Raw genomic sequence first — 10502 nt, forward strand, 5'->3', positions numbered from 1 at the left:
ATCTACAACATTCTTCTCATGCAAAATGCCCTAAAAACATATTTGTTTGCATTACAGAAGCCTTAATTTCGTCATTAATTGGATAAACTAGATTCTTCGTCCACTTGTAACAACTGTCAGGTGGGTGATTCTACCTTATCTCAGGTACCCAAATGACACCACCTAATAATTCTATCATTTGACTGTCTATCATTTAAAATATTCTAAAATTTATAACTATTGCTATATCCAGTATTTATCTAATTTCAACGTACCCTTTATTCGGACAGTATTAATAACACAGCTAGATCTGTTTTAACATTTATATACACTACATATTCTCATTTTTTGAGACAATTACTGTTAATTTGATGGCTAGGTTAAATAAAGTTAGGTTCTTAAAGTTTCTTTTTATCAACAATTTTCATTACCCAGAAATCAATCAGTTTTGGAACTAGTTCTGTCTTCCAGCTCTAGTGATAACTTCTTTTCCACTGAGATGCTCCTCAACAATTTGTAACTGACACTTTTCCGGGTTAGGTCTTACGTCACAGTCCCATGTAAAATTGCAGTAAGTAGTAGGACTGCTCTTCTATTTCGAACATATTTATTAAAGATGGGAAACAACCCTGAACAATTCAGATTTATATTGCATGTCACGTCAAAACACTCATTACTATATACATGTCCGCTTTGGCACAACTGAATATCTGTAGGCTTACAACACTAAAAATGAAGTTTAGATATCTGCTAAAGTTTGTAGTAATTACCCAAGTAGATCTTATTCTGAATTACGCCTTTGCCATTCAACATTATTACTATTCTGTAATCTTCCTCAATGTAATACCACATCTCATGTTGTTGCAATCCTTACAAAACTGTAAAAAATAAATTCATTCTTCCTTAATTTGTTGGACATTATTTTCGACAGCGATCTAACTGGACCTAGAGACAAAAATAAATATGTTACACAGAAGACGTGTTTTAATTTCTGGGATGAAAATGGCCAGTTTACAATAATCATATCATTAAAACACTGCAGGACAAATAGCACATATATATTCTCGGGGACTTTTAACCCTTTTTATATACTTTAAAAGTTTTTTATTTATCCTATTACCAGGATATTCAAACTACTGCTTATGATCAACATAAATCTCTTTTACCCCACTGAATATTGTCATTACTTCATTTCTTCACTTCTCAGTTTCATGAACTAGCAGAAACGCTGACGTTTATGCTAGTAATTAGTCATCATTGTATTCACGTCTAATGTAAGAAACTGTAAAGAGTGAATAGTTTCTAAAAAAAGTATATTTTTTCTGGTTAGTGCTAAATGAAAAAGTGTTTGGAATGTGCTCGTCAGTCGTACGCAATTCAATCTATTAAAATGATTCAATGTACAAATCTCTAAATGTTCACATGTATTAGTCATACAAACTGTAGTGTTTTTATATATTAAAAGTGTAACATACATTTTAGTGAAATAAAATTTTTTTCAAAAAACTCCAGTTTTTAGTACTACATTTAAAAATTACCTAAATCAATATTTGATCAAACTCTCACGTGCAGTCCTCGTGAGAGTTGTGTTCTGGTTATGAGGAGGGTACATTTATATAAAATTGTTTTATGTTATGAAATGGTTTTTAGTGTACCATACTACCTTTGTAATTGTCACATTCTTGAGTATCCAAAATTTGAATTTTATTTGTTTGTCGTGACATTCAATAGATGGCACTATATTTAATAAGACTTAATAACCAGTTCTTGCTATTTACCCCACAGACCATCTTATGAACATGCCAAATCAAATACTCACTCTTAAATATAATCTCCTTAAGTAAGTTTCACTTCTTTTTCTCTCCATTTTGTTTTCCTTTTTTATGAGCATTGACTCGTATACCAACAGAAAACTAATTAAATTCTCTACTATCGTTTACTGCCGCTAATTTCAAAATAACTTTAAAAAACCTTAAGTTTAAAATAAGACTTTTGGTGAGAGTGTGATACAAAACAAGCGTGTTTTTCGTAGTTCCTAAAACGAAGGACGTAAAATAGGCTCCCTCGACTATAATCGAATAAAAGCTTATCTTTTTCTTTCTGGACGAACGTCAAACCTCATTAAGAACAGCAGGAGGATCAAGAACAAACCTACACAGGCAGCCACTAGAACAACTCACGGACGATAGAGCGGGAAACCGTGAAAACAAACTACCGCTGGAAGCTACAGTAAGACAAAAATACGTAATGCCAGGAGTGGAAAACCATGAACTTGTTCAAGGTGCCGGAAAAACACTAAAAACAAGTAAGTCCAGTTTTGACGGTGGCCAATTAATTAACAAATATACAAAATCCCCTCTGCTTGCTTTATGTGCTGTAGAAAATTCAGAAAACGAGGAAGAAGTAGGAGAAGCAACCAATACTGCGGTAGAGGAAGCTTCTTTCATAACTAACAAAATAAATGTTATACCAAAAAAATCAAACCCCTTGGATGTTGATACTACAACTGCAAACATTCAGAAAAATTCTACTATAAATCCAACAGACAATGAGCCAGAAACAGAAGATCAAGAAGGCTTCATAATAGTTACATCTAAACAGAAAAAACAAAATTCACCACCCAAAAATACACTATTTAGCAATATAACGCAGAAAACCTAGCCTCCACAATACTCAGTAATAATTGAAGGTATACCAGATCAGTATAATCAATACCTACTTGCGACCGAGGTCTAACGCTGCAAACCGCAAGCCTGTATTGTTAGTATCAAGCTTCTGTCCAGAGGCAGTGTCCTTGTTCAAAAACAAGAGGTTGCTGACCTAAATAGGCTATTGAAATAATGACCGGAAAGGCTTTTAAATTTAGTAAAATGAAAATTCACTTGCCAGGAAGCAAGCTGCAGCCTAAATCCATAGTCTTAAGAGAGGTGCACCGTTACTCAAGCACTGAATGAACAAAATATACCACACACAAATATACACTGAATAATTTCCATAAACACACAATCACCAACAAATTTTATAAGAGTTGACATAGAAAACAGCTACAACACACAAACCCTCACGAATAATGGACTAATGCTTTGGTACCAAAGATACCAAGTTGAACAATTAAAAACTCCGGCAATTGTAGTAACTCAATACTACAATTGCCAAGATAGGGACACGTTTCTGCAGCATGTCTAGCAACACTGAGATGCTGTGGCTGTGGCAGGGAACACCACTTTTCTCAATGTAAAAACGAATAGGAAACACCTAAATGCTGTAATTGTAACCAAACATACACAGCCAATTAAAAAGGATGTGACAAATACAAACAAATAAAACAACGTATATATAAGATAAGAACAACAACGACTGAAAAGGAACAACCAAAGATAAATTCGCAAAAAAACAACAAACGCAACAACAGAAGTTAGCAAAACATCTAAAACAACTTACGCACAAATGCTAAAAGGAAAGAAAACAGAAAAACAGCAAGAACAAAGTAATATTCCACAATAAAATAACGCCTCAATACATACACAAAAACAACAAGAAAACAATACTACGCTCCAAGAAATAAGCGCTAACACAGTGACAAAACAAGCTTATTGACTACCATAATAAAAACATCATCACAGAATTTATAAGAGAATACACAAAACCAAATCAAACAACTAACTGTATTGATCTGTTAATCAAAATCCTGAAAAAACACATTATACCTCATATACGACACATAATAACAACACTTCCGGGATACCTACTGAAACATAAAGTTCACAGTGGTGTATATCAGCATCCAAGATGCAATAGCTTCCAAGAAACACGAGATCGAAGACGTTATTCAAGAAACTAACCTCTACATTATAATATTAGGCGAAACTTCAATATACAACAACAACAGATTTAAAATATCAATTACACAACAATAAGAAAAGACAGAATAAACTAAAATAATGAAAATAGAGGCATAATGACGTTATGCAAAACATATCTCTCAGTCACAAAAATCAGTTTGAGCATAAACAACGAACATGCTACTGTGGATATTCTGGTAATAAATAGAACAAATGTGATAATAGCAGAAATGTACTCTTCACCACATAACCAACTAGACTTCATATTACTCAACAACATCTTTTCCCACAACCATAACTCTATAGTCATAGCCTAGAAATAATAACATTTCAAACAATAAAGGAATAAGAAAACGTATATCATGTATAATATGATAGCGACCATCTACCAATATGTTGCGTCTTCGATCTCGCCTCCGACAAAAATACAACCTATAGAAAAGAAAAAAAATGATTGCATTTAAACAAAATGGCAAGACTATCAAAAGGAATTAGACAATCAATTACCTAATAACGTTTTATAAGAAGCAAAAAATCATATTGAATAAGATAACTGCTGTCAAACAATAACAGAGTGCCTTCAAAAAGCGGCAAATAAAACAATTCCAAAACAAAAACACATTGAAACCAAACACGCAAATAATAACCCAAATCAAAAACTGAAGACAATAAAGTAGACAATTCATGATAACAAGAGATAGAGAAACGAAAACACAAATAAACAACATAAGAAATCACTTGACATTTGCTGATACCTTCAAAGAAGGATGAAGAGGTGGAAGAAACCTGACCCTACCGGGTATAGAAACACAAATACCCGAATAACGATAAAAGAGAGACAGTAATAAGTATGGATTCGGTGGTTGGAGTAGATACTAACAAAACGTTTGTTTAGTAGACTCTGTTGGCGTTATCCAAACATTTTGAGCGACACACAAGCAGAATTAGGCAGTCTTACGACTGCGAGGTATGAACACAAAAGAGGAAAGGACAAGTAAACCCGACGAAGTAGAGTTAATGTATCCCTTCCAGTAAAAAAGAAACAAGGATTATGGCGAACACGACCTGGCTGTTTTAATACAATGATAAGCTGCTGTTTTAATACAATGATAAGCTGCTGTTTTTACCAAAACAATTGTTTACTTGTCATACAACCATGGCAAAAGTTTTGTTTTAAATAAATGTTGCTGTTATTTTAAGATAAGTGAAAATTGCTAAAAGTGAAATTATCAACTTTATAATATAACATTAATTTCGTCAACATCTATTTGTTTCACAGCAAATTAACAAAAATATATTCCAGTGACAAACGACAACGAAAAACTGACATAATAAACTCTTCACATATACACTGCTAGCCAAAATCTAAAGGCCAATGAACATAAAGAAAAAATATGCATTTTGCGTAGTTAGACTCGAACACTTTGAGTAGAGCTTGGAAAGATGAAAACGAGAAAAGGGAAAATAAAAAAATAACATTTTTAGCATTTAATAGGGAAAATATGAACATTGTGAGATTAGCCTAAATACTAGCTGGTCAAAAGTTTAAGACCATACCAAAAAGAAGTCCGAAACAGGGTACGAAATGCCCAACAAGAGGTCTCAATGGTAAGTTGCACGGCCGTCATTGCGAATAACCTCAAACATTCGCTTTGGCATGGTCGATATAAGCGTTTGCAGAGGGATGGCTGGAATGTTACTCCAAGTGGTGAAGGTGGCTTCACGAAGTTGTTGCGCTGCTTGGAATTGACGTCCATTTTTATAGACTTCCCTTGCCATCCACCCACAAACATTTTCAACAGGGTTCTGTTCGGGCGAACACTCGGGATGGTCCAAAAGAATCACCTTATTGACAAAGTCCTTTCTCCTGCGAACATTGTGCATTGCAGCGTTGTCCTGCTGAAAGATCCAGTCATTTCCACACAAGCGAGGGCCTTCAGTCAATAAGGATGCTCTCTCCAACATGCCAATGTAGCCAGCTGCTGTTTGACGCCCTGTATAACCTGAAGTATAATTGTTCCATGGAAGGATAAAGCAACCCAGATCATGATGGAACGTCCACCACTATGTCGTGTGGAAAATGTCTTTGGTGGGATATCCTTATGGTGCCAGTAACGTAGGAAGCCATCTGGACCATCCAGGTTAAATTTTTTATATGTCCCATGTTTGGTGCTTCTCAGCAATGTTTAGCCGAACTGTTTCGTGTTGTGAAAGGAGGCGTGGCCTTTGAAGACGTTTACGGTTTTTAAAGCCTTTCTCTCGTAGATTAGGTGTTTTATTGTTTTTGAGCTGCATTCTGCGTTTATAAGGGCCTTCATCTGGTTTGACGATCGTCTGGTGTCTTGCTGGACAACCCGTCGAATCATCCTGCTCAACGCCGGCGAAATTTTCTTAATCTGACCATTTGAAATTATCTTTCCTTATCCCTCATGGTCTTTTAAGAAATTTGCAACAGGAGTTTTACTTCGCCGCATCTTACCAGCGATGGAACATTGACAGAGATCTTGATTTTGCAGCTCGACAATTTTGTTACGTTCAAACTCTGTTATTTTTTATCCTTTTATCCTTTACTCCAGGTAACACAGGAGTACAAATACCTAATTTTCGTTACGTGTTTACCGATTAACTCTTCGTTTTAGTATGGTCTTAAACTTTTGACCAGATAGTATTTAGGCTAATTTTATAGTGTTCGCATTTTCCTTATTAAATACTAAGAAAGTTTTTTTATTTTTATTTTACCTTTTCCTATTTTCATCTTTCGAAGCTCTACTCAAGTAAGTGGTTGAGTCTAGCACCGCAAAATGCATATTTTTTCTTTATGTTCATTGGCCTTAAGATTTTGGCCAGCAGTGTATATGTAACTTCTCTGTGGTACTAATTTTGCGAGTAGTCTTACTTTTTTCGAGTAATCAATTTACCCTGATAAATGGCTCGATCTGTTAACCTAAAAGAGAAAAATACACTGGAATACTGGAATAATTCAACAGAACTACTCAAGAATATTCGGAATTGAATGGATTGTCAATACTTTGATACTCGTTCATGAAATATTAGAAATGTTAATTTTAAAACAAAACCACTTTTCTCCACTTTACAATGACGCGTAATCTTTTTGAAATATCTCACTACATCTGTCGACAGAATTTGCGAACACCTTGTACAAAATGGTTCTATGGAGCTGCAAAAACCAGATCTTGTGTTGTTCAACATTTGCATTCTTTTCTGTGAGAATTTTTATACCATAAATATTAGTACAAGTTGGGAAAACTATATCCCACATATTGAAAGGAGTTCAAATCACTTTTATAGTTAAAAGAAAAGAAGGTATTGGAAAGCTTTGTTTCTCAAACAGCCAGGAAACTATGGATTCTTCCTCACAATCTGAGCGACAAAAGTGATAATATTTAAGCTAACGAGAGTGGAAACCCAGTTGTTGGACTTAAAAACTTTTAGACTTACTATGGATCCACTGGCGAATGTTTAGAATATGTCTGTCATTAATTATGCATGTGTTAAAATTTGTGTTTACAAAGATTTAAAGTCAGGTACACTGGAAGAATAATGAATGAGGTTGTTGTGAAATATTTTCAACAATCATCTAAAAATATGAGTAACATTGATCCATACACAATGTTGAAAGAGAACAGATTTTTCCGATACTCTCGTAATTTATTAGGCAAATGCAATATTAAACAACAAGAAGATAAGTTAAATTGTAATGTAGTCTGTCACAGAACGTAAGTTTTTAACGTAATAAGTCACAAAATAAAGAAGAGAAATGTGTAGTAATATAATGGCAGTGACATATGAATTGCGTAATTATAAACTAATTAATTTTCCGTTATAACATCTTAAAATAAATTATTTAAAGTAAAAAGACATATTATAGAGTTGTTTATTTGATGTTGTTGTTTTTTCATTTCGCGCAAAGCTACATGAGAGCTATGTGCGCTAATCGTCAATAATTTAGAAGTGTAACACAAGAGGGAAGGCAGCTAGTCATCACCACCCACTGTTAACTCTTGGGCTACTCTTTACCAACAATATTAGGATTGACCGTCACATTATAAAGGGTTGAAAGGGCGAGCATGTTTGGTGTGATGGGGATTCGAGCTTGCGACCCTCAGATTATTCTACGTTCAGTTAGCATGTACAGAAGAGAATTACTCAGTAAATTTTAATAACTGTTTAGTGACTTATTCTTATGTGGAGTTACACCTCAACATCCTGGTATTTCGTTTACGATATACAATTGTTATGATTTCAAAGAAAGCTATTCAAATTTATCCTTGTTTATAAATGTTTAAATATTATTACCTACTTCTAAAGTCAGTAAATCATAAAAGTGTTTTAACTTGTACCAATGCTTTTCTCATTTAGAGAAATAACAATCTAGTTAAATATTTTTAACAGTTTCTTAACGATGCTTCACCTGTTTTGTATCAGTTAATCTTAAAGTAAATATTGTGTCAACGCACATTAATCAAGAGTTACTAAAGAATTAATAGGTAACGAGCAACAAAGATGTAACAGATTCCTTCATGGCGGTGAAAGTTTATATTACTTTAAAAGTTCTCCAAGTTTCAAAACTGAGGTTTCATTTAAGCTTCCCCCCCCCTTAAACATGAGAGAAACCTCTTGCTAATAAATGTAATGGAATTAACGATAAGCATAATCTTAAAGCTTCTTCATAAAACACAGTCATAAAAAGATGAGTGAAAAGTATGTGGTAAACGAGAGTATGTTTATTTTATGTTTATTTGCATCAAACTAAACTTTTGAATTTCTAGATTCCTGACTTGTTTCAACATTTTTACAGTCAATTTTTTGTTAATTTGTGTGCAGTTAGATACAAAGCTATATCGTAGGCTAGCTGAGCTGTCTGTAGCACGGGTATTAAAACTGGCTTATAATTCTATGAGTTCAGAGACAGACCTCTGTAATTGTTGGAGTTTTACAACTGATATCTACAGTGTTAAGTATCATGGGGCCATGGTTATTCAAGATGTAAAACTCAAATGGTACATCTCTCATAGTGTAAAATATTGAGCTATCAGAGTATACCGTTCTTTTATCGATCATAACTACTTGCTGACTACCTGTGGCGTCAGTGCTTACTTGGAGTAGCAACAACTGATAAGTATGACAGTGCATGGTAGCTATGAACGATTTGCAGCCTTGTATACTAATTTCTGTTGATTTTTTTTTCCAAAGACAAAAACATATCGATACAAAACACATTTAGCTATTGGTGAGCAACGTGGTGATTAAAGGCAATGACGCCATTCATTACTTTGTAACTCTGTAATACGTGAAAAACAATTAGATCCACATATGACGTATTCATGTAAACAAATATCACCACTCCGGGAACATTTTTTTCGAGCTGTTCTCAAATTTTAGCTACAAATGTCAGTTTTTTGCTTGAATACTTGGTAAACACTTGAGAAACTGATAACACAAAACTGTTTCTTACCCTATTAAATGCTTTATAATTCTGTAAACGTCGAATATGCGTGTGACCTTTTTACCTTTATTTTGCTCCATTACATGCAGTAAATTCAGCTGCCAAATTTTTATTACTTACATTCAATTGGAAAAACAATAAGTTGTGTATAGCGAGAAATGGAAGCAAAATAGGAAAATCGTGATCCCAATTGCAAATCTCATGCACACAGAATAAAAATTTCGCGAAGTTGGATATTGCAAATCGCCTGATATATAAGCAAGAGTTTTATTATTGTAGGATTTTGTAGTGCAAGTTATTAATTATAGTCCAGTTTAGTTTACAAAGCATTTTTAATGCATTATTAAATTATTACTTTAATTATAAATAAACATGTGATGCAAGCTAAATGTTTATTTTCTTTTTAACTGTACAATGTACTGGAAATAATGTGAAATTAAAACTTTATTTGAGAGACATTAATAATTAAATGAAATTATTTTGTCACATTTTCTACAGAATATAATTGTTTAAGTATACTACATTATGTTCTAGTTGAATTAAATTCTTCAAAGTTATTGTTACACTAACTTTATCTCACTTTTATGTTTTCATTTATTAAGAAGTACGATAATGTTGGAAATTTTATGCGAGTAATACATTTCGAACTTTCTTTAGTCTATTAATTATTTAATGATAGAAGAGAAGGAAATGGACCTGACGCTGAATATTAAATAGATAAATATGAGACCCGGCATCGTCACGTCGCTAGAGCGCTCGACTTGTAACCTATGGGTCGAGCGTTCGAATCCCTGTGACACCATTCATGCTCGTTCTTTGTGCCATGGGGACAAGTAATGTGAAGGTAAATTTTACTATTCGTTGGTAAAAGAGTAACCCAAGAGTTGGAAAAGAGTGGTGATGACTAGCTGCTTTCCACATGATTTTGCACTATTAACTTAAGGACGGCTATCGGAGATAGCCCTCATGTAACTTTGAGAGAAATTACAAAACAAACAAATAAACAAGAAATCTGAAAGAAAATTTTCTCTTTTGAAAAATTTGGATTTTAAATATAAGTATTTATTTCACTAACTATAGATATATCTCTGTCTATCTATATTTATATTAATTTTACACGTAATATTATAAAGCTTGGTACGTCACTAAGCCTAATCAGATTACTATATATATATATGTATATTAAAATTAGCAAAATTATTTCTATCAACATA

The sequence above is a fragment of the Tachypleus tridentatus genome, chromosome 7 (genome assembly GCF_004210375.1).
Source record: "Tachypleus tridentatus isolate NWPU-2018 chromosome 7, ASM421037v1, whole genome shotgun sequence".
In the NCBI taxonomy this organism is placed as follows: Eukaryota; Metazoa; Arthropoda; class Merostomata; order Xiphosura; family Limulidae; genus Tachypleus; species Tachypleus tridentatus.